We start from the raw sequence: 22,805 nt of genomic DNA, 5'->3' as shown, positions 1-22,805 counted from the left end.
TCATGGAAACAGATAGTAGGAAAAGTGACGGCCAGAGATATGGGAGAAGCAGGGAAAGGCTGATGAAAGAGCATAAGTTTTCAGCTCTAAATGAATGAATAAGGTCTGAGGTGGTAATATATAACATGGTGACTACAATTGGTAACACTATATTGTACAAGTGAAATTCACTGAAAGAGTAGAACTTAATGTTTTCTCTCACATAAATGAAAAAAAGATAAATATGTGAAGTGATGGATGCTTTAATGAACCAAATGGGAGGAATCTTTCACAATGTATACATATATTACATCATTATGAGCTATGCTTTATATATCTAACAATTTCTTTGTTATTTATAAACAAAGCTGAGAAAAAGTAAATCAAAGCAACAGAAACAAAGGTTCAAACTTGACTCTGTTCTTTAAAAATCAAGTCTTAAAGCACTTACAGCAGGGTGTGGCAATGAAAACTTCAGTAAATGCCCTGGGGTCTGGAGTTCAGAACTCCCCAACTACCGGCACCAGTGCTTGGGTAGTTTCAATGGCAGTGGTACAGCATCCCAAACCATGGCTCCAGATATCACATTAGAATGTTTCTACAGACACTGGTAGAGTTAGGTATTTCTAGAATTTATCAGGTATTAGTTTAAAAGCTGTATTTTTTGTTATCCACAAAGTTAATTAACAAGCAGAAGGGATAAATTAGACATATTTATTTGTTCAGAAAGGGGAAAAATACTCTTCTTTCTTCAGGTATAAAAATGATAAAGATTAAATATAAAGAAACCAAACAGTACTAAAAAAAAAAAAAAAAAAAAAACCACAAAATCCCAAAAGGCCACCACTCAGAGATAATCATTTTAATCAGTATTTATTTCCAGAAATCTGTCTACATTTACACACATGTACAATTTTATATAAATGAGGTCCCATTAGGCACACTATTACTTATTGTTGAGAAAGAAGAAGGGCATGTCAAGGACCTATTTCCACTGTAATAAATATGAATCTATATCACCATTTTTTAAAGTTTATTTTTAATTGAAGGATAATTGATTTACAATATTGTGTTGGTTTCTGTCACACATCAACATGAATCAGCCATAGGTATACATGTCCCCTCCTCCTTTCATCACCATTTTTAATATTAACAGCTGTACAGTATCCAATTGACTGGATACATCATAACTTAATCTTATAGTGATGGACATTTTCAGCGGCAGATATATATCATTTTATGCTTATTTATCTCTTTATGAAAAATTTCTAGACATCAAATTTTGTATCTCCAACGGTAAACACATATTAAAATTTTAAATATTGCCAAATTACCTGCCACTAGAAAGAATTTTGCCCTTACAACAACACTCATTTACCACATCCTTAAGTATATTCATTAATTTTTCTCAATTTTCCCAAAGATTAAAAATATCATTTTATTTGCATTTCAATTGTTATTGAGTTCTAAAAATTTTAATTTCACTGCTAATTTATATTTCTCGTATGTTACTAGTATTGTAAGTATTTTATTTTCTTCTGATGAAGAATGCTTTTGTGTTTTTTTCTGGCTGTGCTGTGTGGCTTGCAGGAGAGATCTTAGTTCTCTTATCAGGGATTGAACACAGGCCCTAGGCAGTGAAAGCAGAGTCCCAACCATGGGACCATCAGGGAATCCCCAAGAAATAGTTAAATCAAAAGAAATTCCTTCAATTTCACTTTACCTTCCTCTTCTTTTATTATATTCTAGTAAAGTTACATGTAGTTGATTTTGTCTTAAATAGTACACATGTGCTCGCTTAATCATGTCCAGCTCTTTATGACTCCATGGACTGTATCCTGTCAGGCTCCTCTGTCCATAGGATTTTCCAGGCAAGAATACTGAAGTGGGTTGCCATTTCCTACTTCATAAATAGTACATGTAGTATGATTAAATGCCTACAACAGTGTATGTCTATTCATCCACTGTCTAAGCTCCCACCTCCTACACACACACAGACATACACATACTTAAAATGTCTCTGGAAAGAAATATAAAAAATTGATGACAATGGCTGCCTCCACAAAGGGGAACTGGATGGTGGGCAGACAAGAGAGGTGGCAAGGGAGTTATTTCACTGTATTTCTAATTATACGTTTTAAAATTTACATGTGAACTTACTACCTGTATTTTAAAAATTCATAAACTTTGATTCAATGACTCTCTATCTAGACATGTAAATAGAATAATCAAATGTAGAAAAGGGGAACTTCCCTGGTGGTCCAATGGTTGAGCTTCTGCTTTCCAGTACGGGGGATGTGGGTTCGATTCCTGGTCAGGGAGCTCAGATCCCACCCAGCTCAGCGCAGCTAAGCCTGTGTGCTGCAACTACTGAGTGCAGGCACTTCCACTAGACAGTCTGTGGACCGCAGACTCTGGGGCCCACACGCTCTGGAGCCCTCGCACCACAACTCAAGAGAAGACCACACACCACAGCGAAGATCCTGCATACCGCAAATAAGACTAGATGCAGCCAATAAATTAAATATTTTTTTAATGTGGAAAGGGTTTTAAATTCAGAGACATTCATAACATTTACAATAGTAAAAACCATAAATAATATAGCCAATAGTGGAGGTTAAGGAAACTGATGAAAAATATAATGGAATAGTAAAATTATTAAAAATTATGTTTTAAAATGATAAACATGAGAACTTTATTTATAATCTGTTAAGGGAAATTTAGGGGAAAAGTATATGCTTCCATAATTTATTTCTACTTCATACTTTCTTCAGTTACTCCAGGTTTCAGTTAGTTTTTTGATTAAGTTTTCAATGAAACATTAACAGATAACATCAAGAACTGATGCAGGCACAGCAGTACCAAATTAATGATTAACCCTAATAAGAACTAAATAATCAAATTAACCAAACTGGTTATCAAAAAAAAAGTCTATTCTAGAAATGTAAAAATCTAATGTACAATAGCCAGGACATGGAAACAACCTAAATATTCATCAACAGAGGAATGGATAAAGAAGGTGTGGTCCATATATACACTGTATACATATATACAGTGTGTACCTATATACACCCATAAAGTAGAATGAAATAATACCATTTGCAGCAATATGGATGAACCTCGAGATTATTATACTAAGTCAAGTCACAAAGAGAAAGACAATGGCACCCCACTCCAGTACTCTTGCCTGGAAAATCCCATGGACGGAGGAGCCTGGTAGGCTGCAGTCCATGGGGTCGCTGAGAGTCGAGCTCGACTGAGCGACTTCACTTTCACTTTTCACTTTCATGCATTGGAGAAGGAAATGGCAACCCACTCCAGTGTTCTTGCCTGGAGAATCCCAGGGATGGGGGAGCCTGGTGGGCTGCCGTCTGTGGGGTCACACAGAGTCAGACACGACTGAAGTGACTTACCTTATCACTTATGTATGAAATCTAAAATGTGACACAAATGAACTCATTTACAAAACAGAAACAGACCCACAGACACAGAAAAAACCTTTCAGTTATCAAAGGGGAGAGGGGGTAAGGGACAGGTAAACTGGGAGACTGGGATTGAAACAAAGTCCTGCTATATATTCACTAACCTACAATAAACCATAATGGGGAAGAATATGAAAAGAATATATATACACATATACAGAGATGTATGTATAACTGAATCACTTTGCTGTATACCAGAAACTAATACAACATTGTAAATTAACTATTACTTCCATTAAGAAAACACACACACACACACACACACACACACAAATGAGACGAGTTATAAGTCCACAGTGTTAAGAGGTCACAGGGCACCTCACACATTTTGCTATAAGCAGCAAGAAGAAACTTCTTGGCACCTTTACACTCTGCTTAGAAATCTCCTTAGCTAGATCATCCTGTTTTTTAGGCATAGTTCCTACTTTCTATCCTACTAATCTCAATAGTGTGGCTAAATTTTCTGCCTCAACATAACAAGGATGCCCCTTTCTCAAGTTTCAACATCTCTCTCATCTCCTTCTGAGCTCTCAACTACAGCTTCCTCATAGTCCAAATTTAAATTTCTCCATCATCATTTGCATCTTTCCTTTCCCCACCTGTAAGAGGTCATACCTATAAGGACCACGGTCCTAGTGATCACAAATGAGGATACTCAAAGGGAGAGGAAATGCTGAAAGTGCAGAGGTCTTGTGAAAAAGCTGCCACTTGATGCAACTCTTAAAAATGGGAATTTGACAGTGATGAAACAACTAAAGGGCATGCCCGAAGAACAAAACGTAATCCTAAAATATAGCTCTAGGACGTAAATGTACCTTATAATGGCTGAAACAAAAGGACCGTGCACACAACATGACCACGAGCAAAGAAGGTCTTGAATACTGTGCCAAGTATTTTATCCCAAAAGCAGTAAGGGAAATGACATAATCAGATTTGCATTTTAGAAGAAATTTTTTGACAGCAGTATGGATGTAAAAGAAACTGAGTCAGGAAGATTTATTAAGTGGCTATTGCAATAATCCAAGTAAGCAAGGCAAACAGAATCAAGAAACATGAAATATTTCATAGCAATTCAAAAGGTCAGCAGTAGCGGGTGCTCAGAGGGGCGTGTAAGTGTGCTGTGTTCATGTTGAAGGGAGGGGGACCAGAAGTGCCACAGAACGGATAGAGTATGGAGTTTGCAACTATACATATTCTGTTCAAACCCAACTCCATCTGTTGTACTGCCGACTGGTTAAGCTCCTTAACTGTTCTAAATCTCTCTTAGTGCTTCTGTAAAACAAACTGGGTTGTTGTGAGGATTAAAAGAGAATATTTCTGTACAGAATGCAAATCTCGTAAATAGCATCTAGCATGATGGCGATTTCCCCAAGTTGCAGGCTTAGGCAACTTGTCTATAATTCAGTTTCAAACTCTGGGTTTGATACAGGTGTAGGATATTAAATTGAGACTTAAGTCAGTTTTACACTTTGGTGAGTTTGTCTAGAGTTCTGTGTCAGAAGGAGAAACTTAGAAGTAATCTGCCTATACAGGTTAAAGCCACTGATGCATACACAACGGATGAAGCCTAAGAGAAGCAGGTACTGAATGGGATCTTGGGAAACAAGAACGTTTCCTGCAAAGAGACGTTTGGGGGAAAGGTTGTCTCTGGATTGCTGTGAGGATTAAACAGAAAAAAATACATAAAGCACCTGGCATGTAGAGAACACTGTACTCCCTCCCTTTCAAGAGATACGTCAATGAAGTCAACAGGCAGAGGTTATACTGTACAGTCTGAGGCATAAATAGGATGTGAGAAGTCACACATGACCCTTTAAAGAAGGTTCCTGGTAAAGGAGTATAAAGTAAAAGCTTTAAGAAATGGAGGAGAAGGGGAGAACATATAAAAAAGAATATATAAATGTATAACTGAATCACTTTGCTATACAGCAGAATTAATAAATATTGTAAAGCAACTACATTTCAATAAAGTTTTTAAAAAGAAATGGAGTAGAAGGAATAATTGGCCTTTAATTCATCACTCTAAAGCAGGCGCTAGCAATTTTTTTACACTAAATTCAAGTCTAAACAAACAGTAAGAGGAAATACTGAACAGTGAAGCAAGGACTTAGCCCTCGAGCATTCTCAGCATCAGCCAGCTGTAACCAAAGTTCATGCTATCTTAGTTCACAGCATGCCACAGCTCCTTTCTGGGCTTCCACTGCAGTCTTAACACTTTTCTTGCAAATAATTCTTTTAAAAAACTAAAATAAACAGATCCTTTTACAACCAATAAAAACTTGTTAATACAAGTCTTCGAAGAGCAACAATAAATAAAATACAAAAAACAAAAGGGAATTTAAATTTCCTATTTCAGGAGGTACTTGGAATTTTAATATCAATCAGTACATGCGTCATGTTGTACTTGTTAACGTCTACACCACTAGCTTCAATTCTCTATCCCTTAAGAAGTACACTTTAGAACTGCCTGCCATATATGTCTAAAGAGGTGAGTTACAAAGCAATTTTAAACCTACCACGTCTATTCATCTCCTGAGTGGCCTACCTTCCATGGCTTTCATTCAATAAACATTTATTGAGTACCTATTAAAGATACAGGAATGAACGAGAGAAAAGATGCCTGCAGTTGCAAAACCTGTATTCTAATAGGGGAAGTTGTTCATAAAACCAATATGGTAGGTGCTAATAACAGGGAGAAAGTAGGGCAAAGCAGCAGAGGAGCGAGCTGTGTGAGGTTGCCATTTTAGACAGAACTTAGGAAGGCCTTTGAACAGACACAGAAGAGAGGAAAGAGTATAGGAGGGGTGGCCCAGCTGGAGAGAAGAGCAGCTTGGGAAAAAGCTCTGTGGGAGAAGCACTATTGGCCTTCCAAAATCACTTTACCTTTTCCCCTTCTGTAAACTATCCCGAACAAAAACTGTAAGATTCACCAAGACAATACTTCCTTATCATTCCTTCCTTTCCATATCCATCAGTGTCACTCACTCAGTTGTGTCCAACTCTTTGTGACCCCATGGACTGTAGCCCCCCAGGTTCCTCTGTCCAAGGGATTTCCCAGGCAAGAATACTGGAGTGGATTGCCATCTCCTTCTCCAGGGGATCTTCCCAACCCAGGGATCAAACCTGGGTCTCCGGCATTACAGGCAGATTCTTTACCATCTGTCCTAATTTCAGGTTTCATCACTTCCTGCTTTGACAATTACATCAATCAGCTTTGGCTTCTCCTCCCACCATCCCATCCTACACTCTGCTACCATTTGTTCATGTAGAATAAATTAGCCACTGAAACAATCCTTTTGAAAAGTGGTGCCAAACTTTAAAGAGGAAACTAAGAAATTCTGCTGCAATTCTTTGCCAGGTGCCAAATTAATGACAAAGCAAGAATTTTCAGTTTTGTGAAAAGTAAATAACTGCTCTTTATTTTTACCATTTGTGATGTAACCATCAATAAAGGAAACTAATTAATTGTGTATGTGCAATATATGAATACTATTAAGGAAGAAGAAATGTGACTTATGGATCTTGGAGATCACCATTAAAATTCATGAAATCTTGACAGCTGAGTGAAAATTCTTCATTGCAAAATGGGTCAGAGACAGTGCCTTCCTTCTAATTAGGCTGGAGCCCTGTAACTGGTTCTGGCCACACATATGATTGAAGTGACATGTCCCCTCTCCACGCTTTCTCCTGTCCACCTGGTTGACAGGGAGTACTCTGGGACAGTGGAATTTCAGCTTGGAGCTCTGAGTCATCCATTGTTTGGAGGAAAGCTCTTCCAGAAAGCCACCAAATGTACACTAGCCACAATAAACCTTTGTTGAGTGGCTGAAATTTCTGCGGTATATTTCATCCAACAGTATCAACAATCATAATGTAGAGAAAATGAGCTGAACTGGGGTGGGAGGTAAGTATAGGTACTTATGTTGTTCTAGCACTACACAAGAATCTTGGTGAAAAATCAAAGGAATAACCCACCTACTTGAGGATATACTTGAGGATATCTTTCACCATTTACAGCTGAAACTATCAAGTTCAGTTCAGTCGTTCAGTCGTGTCCAACTCTTTGCGACCCCATGAATCGCAGCACGCCAGGCCTCCCTGTCCATCACCAACTCCCGGAGTTCACTCAAACTCACGTCCATCGAGTCAGTGATGCCATCCAGCCATTTCATCCTCTGTCGTCCCCTTCTCCTCCTGCCCCCAATCCCTCCCAGCATCAAGGTCTTTTCCAATGAGTCAACTCTTCACATGAGGTGGCCAAAGTATTGGAGTTTCAGCTTTAGCATCAGTCCTTCCAGTGAACACCCAGGACTGATCTCCTTTAAGATGGACTGGTTGGATCTCCTTGCAGTCCAAGGGACTCTCAAGAGTCTTCTCCAACACCACAGTTTAAAAGCATCAATTCTTCGGCACTCAGCTTTCTTCATAGTCCAACTCTCACATCTATACATGACCACAGGAAAAACCATAGCCTTGACTAGACGAACCTTTGTTGACAAAGCAATATCTCTGCTTTTCAATATGCTATCTAGGTTGGTCATAACTTTCCTGCTAAGGAGTAAACGTCTTTTAATTTGATGGCTGCAATCACCATCTGCAGTGATTATGGAGCCCAGAAAAATAAAGTCTGAGGCTGTTTCCACTGTCTCCCCACCTATTTCCCATGAAGTGATGGGACCAGATGCTATGATCTTAGTTTTCTGAATGCTGAGCTTTAAGCCAACTTTTTCATTCTCCTCTTTCACTTTCATCAAGAGGCTTTTGAGTTCCTCTTCACTTTCTGCCATAAGGGTGGTGTCATCTGCATATCTGAGGTTATTGATATTTCTCCCGGCAACCTTGATTCCAGCTTGTGCTTCTTCCAGCCCAGCATTTCTCATGATGTACTCTGCATATAAGTTAAATAAACAGGGTGACAATATACAGCCTTGACGTACTCCTTTTCCTATGTGGAACCAGTCTGTTGTTCCATGTCCAGTTCTAACTGTTGCTTCCTAACCTGCATATAGGTTTCTCAAGAGGCAGGTCAGGTGGTCTGGTATTCCCATCTCTTTCAGAATTTTCCACAGTTTATTGTGATCCATAGAGTCAAAGGCTTTGGCATAGTCAATAAAGCAGAAATAGATGTTTTTCTGGAACTCTCTTGCTTTTTCCATGATCCAGCGGATGCTGGCAATTTGATCTCTGGTTCCTCTGCCTTTTCTAAAACCAGCTTGAACATCTGGAAGTTCATGGTTCACATATTGCTGAAGCCTGGCTTGGAGAATTTTGAGCATTACTTTACTAGCGTGTGAAATGAGTGCAACTGTGTGGTAATTTGAGCACTCTTTGGCATTGCCTTTTTTGGGATTGGGATGGAAACTGACCTTTTCCAGTCCTGTGGCCACTCTGAGTTTTCCAGATTTGCTGGCATATTGAGTGCAGCACTTTCACAGCATCATCTTTCAGAATTTGAAATAGCTCAACTGGAATGCCATCACCTTCACTAGCTTTGTTCATAGTGATGCTTTCTAAGGCCCACTTGACTTCACATTCCAGGATGTCTGGCTCTAGTTCAGTGATCACACCATCGTGATCATCTTGGTCGTGAAGCTCTTTTTTGTACAGTTCTATGTATTCTCTTCTTTTTTCTTTTTAGTTCTATGTATTCTTGCCACCTCTTTTTAATATCTTCTGCTTCTGTTAGATCCATACCATTTCTTCCAACAACACAATAGAAGACTCTACACATGGACATCACCAGATGATCAACACCGAAATCAGACTGATTATATTCTTTGCAGCCAAAGATGGAGAAGCTCTATACAGACAGCAAAAACAAGACTGGGTGCTGACTGTGGCTCAGATCATGAACTCATTATTGCCAAATTCAGATAAATTGAAGAAAGTGGGGAAAACCACTAGACCATTCAGGTATGACCTAAATCAAATCCCTTATGATTATACAGTGGAAGTGAGAAATAGATTGCCTGATGAACTATGGTGGAGGTTCGTGACATTGTACAGTAGACAGGGATCAAGAATATCCCCATGGAAAAGAAATGCAAAAATGCAAAATGGCTGTCTGAGGACACCTTACAAATAGCTGTGAAAAGAAGAGAAGCAAAAAGCAAAGGAGAAAAGGAAAGATATAAGCATCTGAATGTAGAGTTCCAAAGAATAGCAAGGAGAGATAAGAAAGCCTTCCTCAGCGATCAATGCAAAGAAATAAGAGGAAAACAACAGAATGGGAAAGACTAGAGATCTCTTCAAGAAAATCAGAGATACCAAGGGAACATTGCATGCAAAGATGGGCTCAATAAAGGAAAGAAACTATCAAAGCCCTACCCATATCCATTCACAGCCACTATGGAGAGCACCTGCAGTTTCTATGGATAGTTCTCTGAACAATTCTCAAGCATCTGTCCCTCTGTGCCTCAGAGCTTTCTGCAAACTGAAGGAACACACTCAATAGGCAGCAGGCCAAACAGGAAGTGGCTGGAAGTCAACATCCCTTAAACCTCCAACCACTGAGGGACAAAAGGTGATGGATAAATACCCCAGCTTCCTTATCTCCTCATTGAGACAATTCTGAGGTATGTTCCACATGATCAATCAGAGGTGCTTAGTAGGCCTGAGCTCCTGTTTTCCACTGTGGTATACTACTTATTAACACATTCATATTGGCTTTTGTCCTTTCCCCATCTCTTCATTACTTCCTTAACATCTCTTCCTGGAATCAACCAAACAAGTCCATGTTTTGGAGAAACCAAACTAAAACACCATGCAACATTAGCTTTCAAAACCATGTCTTTATAATCTACAAGACAACAACTTTCCTATCAATGTGGCGAATTATGTGGGAAGCAACATATTAAATTATTTATCTGGCTCTTCGCATATCAAACTGAAGTTCACAATTTAGATTTAGAAATGAGGAGAAAGGGTAACATTTTTTTAAAGTCTTCAAAATCAGTAAAGCTTTGGCATATGTGATACATTTATCTGAAGCACAAATACAAGAAATCAAACTTCATAATGCAAATGCCAAGAAGAGCTACTATGTTTGCCTGGCTAGTATCTTTGCCTTTCCTCCTTGTGGTAACAGAGTCTGGTCCTTGAATATTGAGTTTAAATGACCCAGGCTTAGTAACAATATTTTACCCTTCTGGGTGCAGTTACTGATTGCAGAATGGGATCACAACCTACCACAGTCCTTCCCTGGAATTTTTCTAGGAGAGTAGGTGGGGAAGACGCCCTCTTGCCTCATGGGTCTTACAGATGAAAATCAAGTCCATAATGGTCTCTGGCCTTGTCCCCTGCTATGCAGACCAAGTCCCTGCACTAGAAAGAGTGCTTCTTGAGGACACAGACTTAGTTTGTCTTATGTTATCACTTGCTTCTCCACCAACTAAAATCATGTCTAGCACATACTACATATTCAATAAAGGACTACTGATTTGAGTCAACAGGACAGAATGAAGCTAAGAGATAGACAAAGATGAAAAATTAAAGGATTTTCAGAAAGTATCCTGAAAGCATTTGATCCTTGTGGACAGATCTATCCAAGCTCTTCGTTGTTCAGAATTTCACCAAATCTACTGTCATTCTACTTAATTTAAGTTGGTTTGTCATTTACAACCAAGAGGCTAGAAAAAACTACCTCAAGCAAACAAAGGAAAAATGGCATAAATCAAATTGGTGCTTTAATATTCCTTTTTGACCCAATAAAAAACTCAAAAATAAGGATTTCAAAGAAAAAAAAAAAGCAATACTCCTCTAAAGGATGATCTAAGGAAATACTTTCACAATGACATGTCTCAAAATTCCACTTGAAACAATGTGAGGAACACTTCCCTTAGTTATGTTCCTGCTTGGCCAAAATATCTCTAAGGATAGGTTTTATAATTTAAGCTTGTCTCAGTTAACAAAGTAATTTTCAAAAAATAGTCTGGAGAATTTCAGGGGGAAATGTCTTCTAGTTTGCTGCCCCTCAAAAATAAGCAAACTTTATCCTCCCTATATAATTTATTTTGCAAAGCTGATATTTCTTGCTGTACTTCTGACAATAAAATCAGGTTTCCAAAAATTAAAAACTCGGATTCCACACTATGTGTGATTGACAAGCCTGTTGGCAAGTAAGCAGACCCATCTATACTGACATTACATGACTGATACAGAAGAGTATCTATTTTTTAGAAACTAAAATTTTTTTCTCCTAGAATCACTTTATTTTTTAAACTATATTTGTTTTGAAAATTTCTAACATCACAGCATAATATTTGTATTTACGAAATCAAGAGCTGAGATTAATATTTCTACTTAAAATGCCCTGTTTTCTAACCTCTTCTACCAATTTTCCTGGACCCCTCCCATCCATTGATTTATCAGTCTATTTATTCACTATCCTATTACTAATCTCTAGTCTTTCCCATTCTGTTGTTTTCCTCTATTTCTTTGCATTGATCACTGAAGAAGGCTTTCTTATCTCTTCTTGCTATTCTTTGGAACTCTGCATTCAGATGTTTATATCCTTCCTTTTCTCCTCTGCTTTTCACTTCTCTTCTTTTCACAGCTATTTGTAAGGCCTCCTCAGACAGCCATTTTGCATTTTTGCATTTCTTTTCCATGGGGATGGTCTTGATCCCTGTCTCCTGTACAATGTCACGAACCTCATTCTATAGTTCATCAGGCACTCTATCTATCAGATCTAGGCCCTTAAATCTATTTCTCACTTCCACTGTGTAATCATAAGGGATTTGATTTAAGTCATACCTGAATGGTCTAGTGGTTTTCCCTACTTTCTTAAACTTAAGTCTGAATTTGGCAATAAGGAGTTCATGGTCTGAGCCACAGTCAGCTCCCGGTCTTGTTTTTGCTGACTGTATAGAGCTTCTCCATCTTTGGCTGCAAAGAATATAATCAGTCTGATTTCGGTGTTGACCATCTGGTGATGTCCATGTACAGAGTCTTCTCTTATGTTGTTGGAAGCGGGTGTTTGTTATGACCAGTGCATTTTCTTGGCAAAACTCTATTAGTCTTTGCCCTGCTTCATTCCGTATTCCAAGGCCAAATTTGCCTGTTACTCCAGGTGTTTCTTGACTTCCTACTTTTGCATTCCAGTCACCTATAATGAAAAGGACATCTTTTTTGGGTGTTAGTTCTAAAAGGTCTTGTAGGTCTTCAGAGAACCGTTCAATTTCAGCTTCTTCAGTGTTACTGGTTGGGGCGTAGACTTGGATTACTGTGATATTGAATGGTTTCCCTTGGAAACAAGCAGAGATCATTCTGTCAGAGATACCAAAGGAACATTTCATGCAAAGATGGACTCAATAAAGGACAGAAATGGTATGGACCTAACAGAAACAGAAGATATTAAGAAGAAACGGCAAGAACACACAGAAGAACTGTACAAAAAAGATCTTCACGACCCAGATGATCACGATGGTGTGATCACTAACCTAGAGCCAGACATCCTGGAATGTGGAGTCAAGTGGGCCTTAGAAAGCATCATTACGGACAAAGCTAGTGGAGGTGATGGAATTCCAGTTGAGTTATTCCAAATCCTGAAAGATGATGCTGTGAAAGTGATACACTCAATATGCCAGCAAATTTGCAAAAACTCAGCAGTGGCCACAGGACTGGAAAAGGTCAGTTTTCATTCTAATCCCAAAGAAAGGCAATGCCAAAGAATGCTCAAACTACTACACAATTGCACTCATCTCACACGCTAGTAAAGTAATGCTCAAAATTCTCCAAGCCAGGCTTCAGCAATATGCAAACCGTGAACTTCCTGATGTTCAAGCTGGTTTTACACAAGGCAGAGGAACCAGAGATCAAATTGCCAACATCTGCTGCATCATGGAAAAAGCAAGAGAGTTCCAGAAAAACATCTATTTCTGCTTTATTGACTGTGCCAAAGCCTTTGACTGTGTGGATCACAACAAACTGTGGAAAATTCTGAAAGAGATGGGAATACCAGACCACCTGACCTGCCTCTTGAGAAATCTGTATGCAGGTGAGGAAGCAACAGTTAGAACTGGACATGGAACAACAGACTGGTTCCAAATAGGAAAAGGAGTACGTCAAGGCTGTATATTGTCACCCTGTTTATTTAACTTATATGCAGAGTACATCATGAGAAATACTGGGCTGGAAGAAACACAAGCTGGAATCAAGGTTGCCGGGAGAAATATCAATAACCTCAGATATGCAGATGACACCACACTTATGGCAGAAAGTGAAGAGGAACTCAAAAGCCTCTTGATGAAAGTGAAAGTAGAGAGTGAAAAAGTTGGCTTAAAGCTCAACATTCAGAAAACGAAGATCATGGCATCCGGTCCCATCACTTTATGGGAAATAGATGGGGAAAAGGTGGAAACAGTGTCACACTTTATTTTTTTGGGCTCCAAAATCACTACAGATGGTGACTGCAGCCATGAAATTAAAAGACGCTTACTCCTTGGAAGGAAAGTTATGACCAACCTAGATAGCATATTCAAAAGCATTACTTTGCCAACAAAGGTTTGTCTGGTCAAGGCTATGGTTTTTCCTGTGGTCATGTATGGATGTGAGAGTTGGACTGTGAAGAAGGCTGAGCACCGAAGAATTGACGCTTTTGAACTGTGGTGTTGGAGAAGACTCTTGCGAGTCCCTTGGACTGCAAGGAGATCCAACCAGTCCATTCTGAAGGAGATCAGCCCTGGGATTTCTTTGGAAGAAATGATGCTAAAGCTGAAACTCCAGTACTTTGGCCACCTCATGAGAAGAGTTGACTCGTTGGAAAAGACTCTGATGCTGGGAGGGATTGGGGGCAAGAGGAGAAGGGGACGACAGAGGATGAGATGGCTGGATGGCATCACTGACTTGATGGACGTGAGTTTGAGTGAACTCCGGGAGTTGGTGATGGACAGGGAGGCTTGGCGTGCTGCGATTCATGGGGTCGCAAAGAGTCAGACACGACTGAGCGACTGATCTGCTCTGATTACTAACCTCTCCTTAGAAACAGAAAACAGACTTTTAAAAAAATTGTACTCTATATTTTTAGATTCTAGATAAACCAACGTTTGTGTGTGTAGGGCAGTTCTGCCCACTGATGTTTAGGACCTAGTTGCTTTGACCAGTCATATGTATGTTGCTATTACAGTGATTTCACTTCTAACAGCACTATCATTCTATAGCCTTATCCACTTTTCTGTGGTTTAGCCATGCCAGATGTTTCAGTTCAGTTCAGTCGCTCAGTCGTGTCTGACTCTTCGCGACCCCATGAACCGCAGGATGCCAGGCCTCCCTGTCCATCACCAACTCCCAGAGTCCACCCAAACCCATGTCCATTGAGTTGGTGATGCCATCCAACCATCTCATCCTCTGTCGTCCCCTTCTCCTCCTGACCCCAATCCCTCCCAGCATCAGGGTCTTTTCCAATGAGTCAACTCTTCACATCAGGTGGCCAAAGTATTGGAGTTTCAGCTTCAACATCAGTCCTTTCAATGAACATCCAGGACTGATCTCCTTTAGGATGGACTGGTTGGATCTCCTTGCAGTCCAAGGCACTCTCAAGAGTCTTCTCCAACACCACCGTTCAAAAGCATCAATTCTTCAGTGCTCAGCTTTCTTCATAGTCCAACTCTCACATCCATACATGACCACTGGAAAAACCATAGCCTTGACTAGACAGACCTTTGCTGGCAAAGTAATGTCTCGGCTTTTTATTAATTTTTTTTAATTTATTTATTTAATTAGAGGCTAATTACTTTACAATATTGTATTGGTTTTGCCATACATCAACATGAATCTGCCACGGGTGTACACATGTTCCTAATCCTGAACCTCCCCTCCCACCTCCCTCCCTGTCTCGGCTTTTTAATATGCTGTCTAGGTTGGTCATAACTTTCCTTCCAAGGAGTAAGCGTCTTTTAATTTACTTCACTACATACCCATTTATCTTCTCACCAGCCACTATTCCAAAGGCCTCAGAAAGAATGAAACCTAGCAGAAATCAACACACCCAGAATTCTACTTAACTGTGTAACCCAACTTACTTAGTTTAGCTTACATCCTGAAATAATTCAGTGGGGCCCAATGACTAAGGTTCACTTTGAGATTAGTCTAAAACATAACACAAGGAATACCATCTGAGGGCATCCTGACACAACGGTCCCTCTAGATGCAATTATTTTCATCATAATAACTGGATCCAATACAGAATATCACTTCTCTTATGGAAATAGAGGACACACACAGAAGCAGCTTGTTTAGGACCGTGTTAAAAAGAAAACTCTACCAAAACAGCCCAAATAGAACCTTAGAGCAAATCCCAGAGGTAACGCTTTTACTGTTTTTTATCCTTTCTTTTTTCAACAGTTAATTCCATTGTAAGTCAGTGCTATTAACACAGAATTTTGATTAGCTTTTTATTATAGAAATGAAGCATGCTATATCAAAATATTAAAAGAAATGGAACTGGATAAAGTAGAAAGTGCTACGTTATTTGTGCTGCATTCCCCCATGCCATCAGTGGAAGCCCAGCTAACAGGCAGTAGAGTCTGAGATTTTTCAGAATATAAATGTTCATATGTACACACTCAGATACAATTTTTTTAAAAAACAGATGTGGCAGTGTAAGCTTCTCTGACTCTTCAAGCCTTCATTCCGTCCATCCTGACCAAAGCTGTGTGTGTATAGTATGTCGTGTATGTGTTTTTGAATGTGCAACATTAATTCATCTTTTATCAACAAAGTATTCTTTCAGTGCAAATTCTAATGAGTCTATTAATTTTTTATTACTTTACTAAAGACGATAGGTGGACTATTTCTAATCTTTTTCAATTTTTGTGTTTATTTTGCTAAAATAATTTTTTGTTTCAATCGCCTTTAATGTAAAGCTTACAGAAAAGATGCAATCGGCTTTTGACTCATCAAATTTTATCAATTAAGGCCTTTATCATCAAGAGTTTTCCTTTGTAAAAATTATTACTGTCATGCCCAATTTCTTAAGGGAAAATTGTAAAGGCATATACATATGGTCATATGTATGATCTGTACAGAATTTTCAATGTCTAAAGATATAATATACATGAACACTAATATAAAGGGAAGAGGACAGAAAGACATAATTGATTATATAATTTCTACATTTTATCTGATTACATGAAAAGTTAGGTATATATAATTCCCATAGCAACCAACAATGACAACGAAAAAGTATACAAAGAACAGAAATTAAACAGAACATTGTAAATCAATTATACTTCAATTAAAAAAAAATTTTTTTTAGGGCTTCCCTGGTGACTCAGTGGTAAAGAATCTGCCTGCCACTGCAGGAGACATGGGTTCGATCCCTGATCCACGAAGATCCCACATGCCAAAGAGCAGCTAAGCCAGTGCACCATAACTACTGAGCCTGTGCTCTAGAGCCCGGGAAACGCAGCTACTGAGCGGCACCACAGCTACTGAAGCCCTCGCGCTCTAGAGCCTGTGCTTCCCAAAGAAAAGCCAGCACAATGAGAAGCCCAAGCACAGCAAGGGAGACCTAGCGCAGTCAAAAATAATAAATACAAATATTAAAAAAAATTTTTTTAATCTATATAAAGAGACACAGTCAAAAGCCAATATATAAAATAAAATAGATTATTAAAAAATACTCAAGTAATCCAAAAAGATGGTATATGGTGTCTGTAAGAAATGCCCTTCAAATACAATACAGATAGGATGGAAATATAAAATAATACAGAAAAGATAGAAAAAAAATAGATGATACCAACACTAATCAAAGCACACTTCAGAACAAAGAAAATTACCAGAGCCCCAAAAAAATGCATAATGATAAAAAGCTCAATTCCAAAAAGACATAACAACTCTTAAATGGTTCTGCAAATTAAAAAACAAAAATAAACAAAAAAACCTTCAAAATACACAAAGCAAAACCTAACTGGAATGAAATAAAAACCCACTAATATATTTGGAGAATTCAACACTCCTCTCTCAGTAATTGATAAAGAAAACAGAATCAGAAAGAACAGAGAAGACCTAAAAACCATTATCAATCAATTTTATCTAACTGACATTTATGTAACACTCCATCCAACAACAGCAGAATACACAAGGGCACATGAAAGATTCGTCAAGGTAGATCATGTTCAGGGACATAAAACAATTCTTAAGAAATTTAAAAGAAATAAACTCATAGAAAGTATGTTTTCTGGCATGGAATCAAATTAAAAATCAATCAAAGAGAGCTATGTGGAAAACTCTCAAATACTTAGAAATTGAACAAAACCCTTCTAAGTAATCCATAAATCAAAGAAGAAGCCTCAGAGAAACTAGAAACTAGAAAATACTTTGAATGAGTTAAAATGAAAATAAAATGCAATAAATTTTGTGGGATGCAGCTAAACAACTGCTTAAAGAAAAATATTCAACATTAAATTTTTCTATTAGAAAAGAAGGTCTCGAATCAATAATTTAACTTTCCATCTGAGAAAAACTAGAAAAAGAATAAACTAAACACAAAGCAAGTGGAACAAAGAAAAAAATAAAGATAGGAGCGGCAATGAAACAAATGTAACAATGTAAATTAAACTAAAAGCTGATTCTAGGACAAGGTATATAAAAATCATAAATTATAGTTAAAATGTCTAAGGAAAAAAGAAAAGACACAAATTTCCAATATCAGAAATGAAAATTCCCAAACATCTTTCAACTAGGAAATAAATCAACAAACTGGGATACAGCTATATTATGGAATACTACTCAGAAATAAAAAACAGTGAACTTCCGACATATGCATGAACATGAATGAATCTCAAATGCATTATGCTAAGCAAATGAAGACAGAATAAAGAGGCTAAGTACTATACAAATCATTTACATAATATTCTGAAAAAAGTAAAAGTTACAGGAACCAAAAACAAATCAGTAGTTGCTATGGCCTAGCAACCACTGACGGGAATGACTTTAAAAAGCATGAGGAAACTTTATGGGTGATAGAAATGTTCTGTACCTTGATTGTGGTTGAGATTATATAACTGTGTTCTTTGTCAAAGTTCATACGACAGTATATATTTAAAAAGGATGAATTTTAGTGAATGTAAATTATACCTCAATAAACCTAACACTCCACACAACTACCAAATGAAGACAATCTTTTAAAAACAGTAAGGGCTAAAAAAGTTAAACTTTCAATGAGTAAAATGTTCACTCAACAGATACGAACAGAATTATATATTTCATATAAAGAGGGAATAAGCACTTAAAAAGAATACAGTTAAGTCCCCTACGAACCTCCAAGCTGCAAACTCTCAAAGATGTGAATGTGCATTTGCATGTCCCATCGTGTAGTTCACACATGTACACTGTCATATGCACGCATCCTCTACACCCGGCTGTGCTTTTGTGTACTTGAGTGTACAGCACTGTATAGAGTACAACAGTACAGTGTCTTTATTTCAAGACCAGGATGTCTGGACGCAAGCATAAACGCATGGTGACGTAGTTGCTCTACCATCTCCCACCTCCGTTCCCTCCTCTAGTCAGTAACTTTTCTTGTCTGTTTACTCAATGCCAGCCCCTGTAACCAACATTTGTACTGAACTACTATACTTTTCAAGGTAGTGTACTGTGAGATTAAACATGTCTTCTTTAATTTTGTGTTTGTTTTTTATGTATTATTTGTGTGAAAAATATTATAAACCTATTACAGTACAGTATTGGGCTTCCCTCATAGCTCAGTTGGTAAAGAATCTGCCTGCAATGTAGGATACCCAGGTTCGATTCCTAGGTTAGGAATATCCCCTGGAGAAGGAAATGGCAATCCACTCCAGTATTCTTGCCTGGAGAATCCCATGGACAGAGGAGCCTGGCAGGCTATAGTCCATGGGGTCGCAAAGAGTCGGACACGACTTAACGATTAAACCACCACAGTACAATATTATATACCTATAGTACTCTATACCACATGCGGGAACTTTCTGGCAGTCCAATAGTTAAAAGACTCAGAGCTTTCACTGCCGTGACCCAGATTCAATCCCAGTATGGGGAACTAAGATCCTGCAAGCCTGTGGCATGATCAAAAAAAATAGAATAAATAAAAAGAATATTCAGTTCAGTTCAGTCACTCAGTCGTGTCCGACTCTTTGAGCCCCCACTGACTGCAGCACACCAGGCCTCCCTGTCCATCACAAATTCCCAGAGTTTACCCAAACTCACGGCCATTGAGTCGGTGATGTCATCCAACCATCTCATCCTCTACTGTCAACTTCTTCTCCCACCTTCAATCTTTCCCAGCATCAGGGTCTTTACAAATGAGTCAGCTCTTCGCATCAGGTGGCCAAAATATTGGGAGTTTCAGCTTCAACATCAGTCCTTCCAATGAACACCCAGGACTGATCTCCTTTAGGATGGACTGATTGGATCTCCTTGCAGTCCAAGGGACTCTCAAGAGTATTCTCCAACACCACAGTTCAAAAGCATCAATTCTTCGGCGCTCAGCCTTCTTCACAGTCCAACTCTCACATCCATACGTGACCACTGGAAAAATTATAGCCTTGACTAGATGGACCTTTGTTGGCAAAGTAATGTCTCTGCTTTTTAATATGCTGTCTAGGTTGGTCATAACTTTCCTGCCAAGGAGTAAGCATCTTTTAATTTCATGGCTGCAATCACCATCTGCAGTGATTTTGCAGCCCAGAAAAATAAAGTCTCACTGTTTCCACTATTTTCCCATCTATTTGCCGTGAAGTGATGGGGCCGGATGCCATGATCTTAGTTTTCTGAATGTTGAGTTTAAGCCAACTTTTCCACTCTCCTCTTTTGCTTTCATCAAGAGCCTCTTTAGTTCTTCTTCACTTTCTGCCATAAGCGTGGTGTCATCTGCATATCTAAGGATATTGATATTTCTCCCGGAAATCTTGATTCCAGTTTGTGCTTCATCTAGCCCAGCGTTTCTCATGATGTACTCTGCATGTAAGTTAAATAAGCAGGGTGACAATGCACAGCCTTGACTTACTCCTTTTCCTATCTGGAAACAGTCTGTTGTTTCATGTCCAATTAATAACAACTATTATTTCTTATTAAATGGTATTACATGGCTACTACATGAAGTTATTAAATATATTATCTCAAATATTCTCTATGACTCCAAGAAATAGATATTAAGGAAATATCAATGGAAGCAATGAGGTACTCTATTACACGTACTGAATTGATAAAACTAAAGAAAAGATATGAAGTCTAATTCTGATAAGGCTTCACAGCAACAGGTAGACACACTTCTTTCTGTTCGCAGGGTAAACTGACTCAATTACTTTTTTGGTAAGCAGCGCTACAAAGCAGCAAATTATTTAAAACAACTAAATAATCTCAATCTTGGGAATATTTTTTCCTAAAGAGGATATATATCAACGTACACTTATCTATACCAATCCCCAAACACACACATTTTTAAATATATTTTTACTAAGGTAATTTATAGGAAAGAAAATAGAAATCCACTGAAAAGGAGAGTGATTAAGCCAAAGTTTATAAAGTTTTACAAAGGGGAAGCTGTTCTATAACCTCTCACTATACTTAGCCTTAAACCCACTTATCAGTCAAAAGTATACTATTAATAAAAAAAATGTATCAGGATTCTGTCCGGTGGTTAAGAATCTGCCTTGCAATGCAGAGAACATTAATTCAATCCCTGGTCCAGGAAGATCCCACATGCCTTGGAGCAACTAAGCCCATACACCACAACTACAGAGCCCACACTCTGCAGACTGCAGGCCGTAACTACTGAAGCCCACGAACCCTACAGCCTGTGCTGCACAATAGGAGAAGCAATCAGAAGCCTGCACACAACTACAGAGTGGTCCCCACTCTCCACAACTAGAGGAAAGCCCACACAGTAACAAAGACCCAGGGCAGGCTCCCCCCCAAAAAATATATGTATCAGACAAGAGTATGTATTAATAGATGGATCAGTATAATCTCATCAACCATTACCAGAAATATGTAACTTCCCTATCCAACAGGATGTCCAACAGGCCTTCCAAGGACTATTGAAGATATTCTACTCAATATTGAGCTAGCAGTACAATCTTCATAAGCAAAGCTCAATTACAAGAAAACAGTAGCACTTAAAACCTAGTGCTATGCAAGGACTCCAAACCAAGCGAACAGACAAAAGACACACAGAAGACAGGCATGGGTCTTCAGGCTCACACTGCTTTAAAATAGGAAGCCATCCATTCATTCAAAGTTTTTATTGGGTCTCATTTAAATCTTGCATTTTACTAATACCCCAACTGAGGGGAGAGAGTAACAGATTTAATTACAAAGGAGGTTTTGGATGGGCTATCTGGGAGAATATAAGTTTAACTTGTGGATCCTAATTCTTCCTAATACAATAGAGACATCTCTGAAGTAGGACAACAGCATTCCTGTGACACTAAATCAATTTCCAGGAGCAGACTTTCCAAGAATTCCAGGGACAGTATTAATGGCAACTGCTTTCTAGAGAAGTGACGAATGTCCATCCTCCAAGTCACCTAGCAATTCCTGACTGCACACAAACCACTCAAGAGAGTCCCACAGGGCCAGAGCAGGCTTTTGCAATTAAGTAATACTCTTCTTAGTAATACTATATATTTTCTTACTTTTATTGTTAATCCTTGAATAGTACAAAAATCCACACTGTCTCTCTCTTTAATTCTAAAGCCCATAAGGTCAGGGATGCCGTCTCAATGGCTTACATGTTGTTCTGCACAGAGTGAGCACGGATTCTAAAAGAATACAAAGACATCCCTTGGACTTCCCTGGTGGTGCACTGGATAAGAATGCACCTGCCAATGCAGGGAACACAGGTTCGATTCCTGGTCAGGGAAGATTCAACGTGCCAGGGAACTAAGCTTAGGTGCCACAACTACTGAGCCTGTGCTCTAGGGCCTGCGAGCCACAACTGAGGCCGCAAGCACTGAAGCCAAGGTGTTTAGAGCCTGTGCTCCGTAAAAGAAGCCACCACAAGAAGCCTGTGCAGTGCAACAAAGAGTAACCCCATTCACTGCAGCTAGAGAAAAGGAACAAAGATCAGCACACGTCTTAAAAAATAAAAAAAATTTTAAAATACCATTTGTCCTTATCTTTAAAAATATCAGCATACATGCACAATAGGAAAACATAATTAATGCAAAATAGTTTTTCAGAAAATACTAGATAGATCTCAGTAAACACAGTAGGACAGTAAGTAAAATAACTATTACAAGTTTTTAAGAATAATAAATTGGAAAGAGTATACGCAGAAAAAAAATTAGGCTTTATCTTCCAAAATTTCCATATTATTATTATTTCTTCTGAAATGTTAAAAAATTTTAGTGCATTATGCCTCAA

At 38.5% G+C, this 22,805-nt stretch overlaps 1 protein-coding gene across 1 annotated transcript in view; it reads right to left on the bottom strand.

Annotated features, from left to right (window-relative positions):
- Positions 1–22,805, bottom strand: part of FAM117B (family with sequence similarity 117 member B) — a 73,850-nt gene that overhangs the window by 37,720 nt on the left and 13,325 nt on the right. The gene's annotated exons all lie outside the window — the stretch shown is intronic.

Source organism: Bos javanicus, chromosome 2 (genome assembly GCF_032452875.1).
Source record: "Bos javanicus breed banteng chromosome 2, ARS-OSU_banteng_1.0, whole genome shotgun sequence".
In the NCBI taxonomy this organism is placed as follows: domain Eukaryota; kingdom Metazoa; phylum Chordata; class Mammalia; order Artiodactyla; family Bovidae; genus Bos; species Bos javanicus.
Note: the sequence above shows the minus strand (reverse complement) of the source record. Positions and strands in the feature narration are given on the sequence as shown.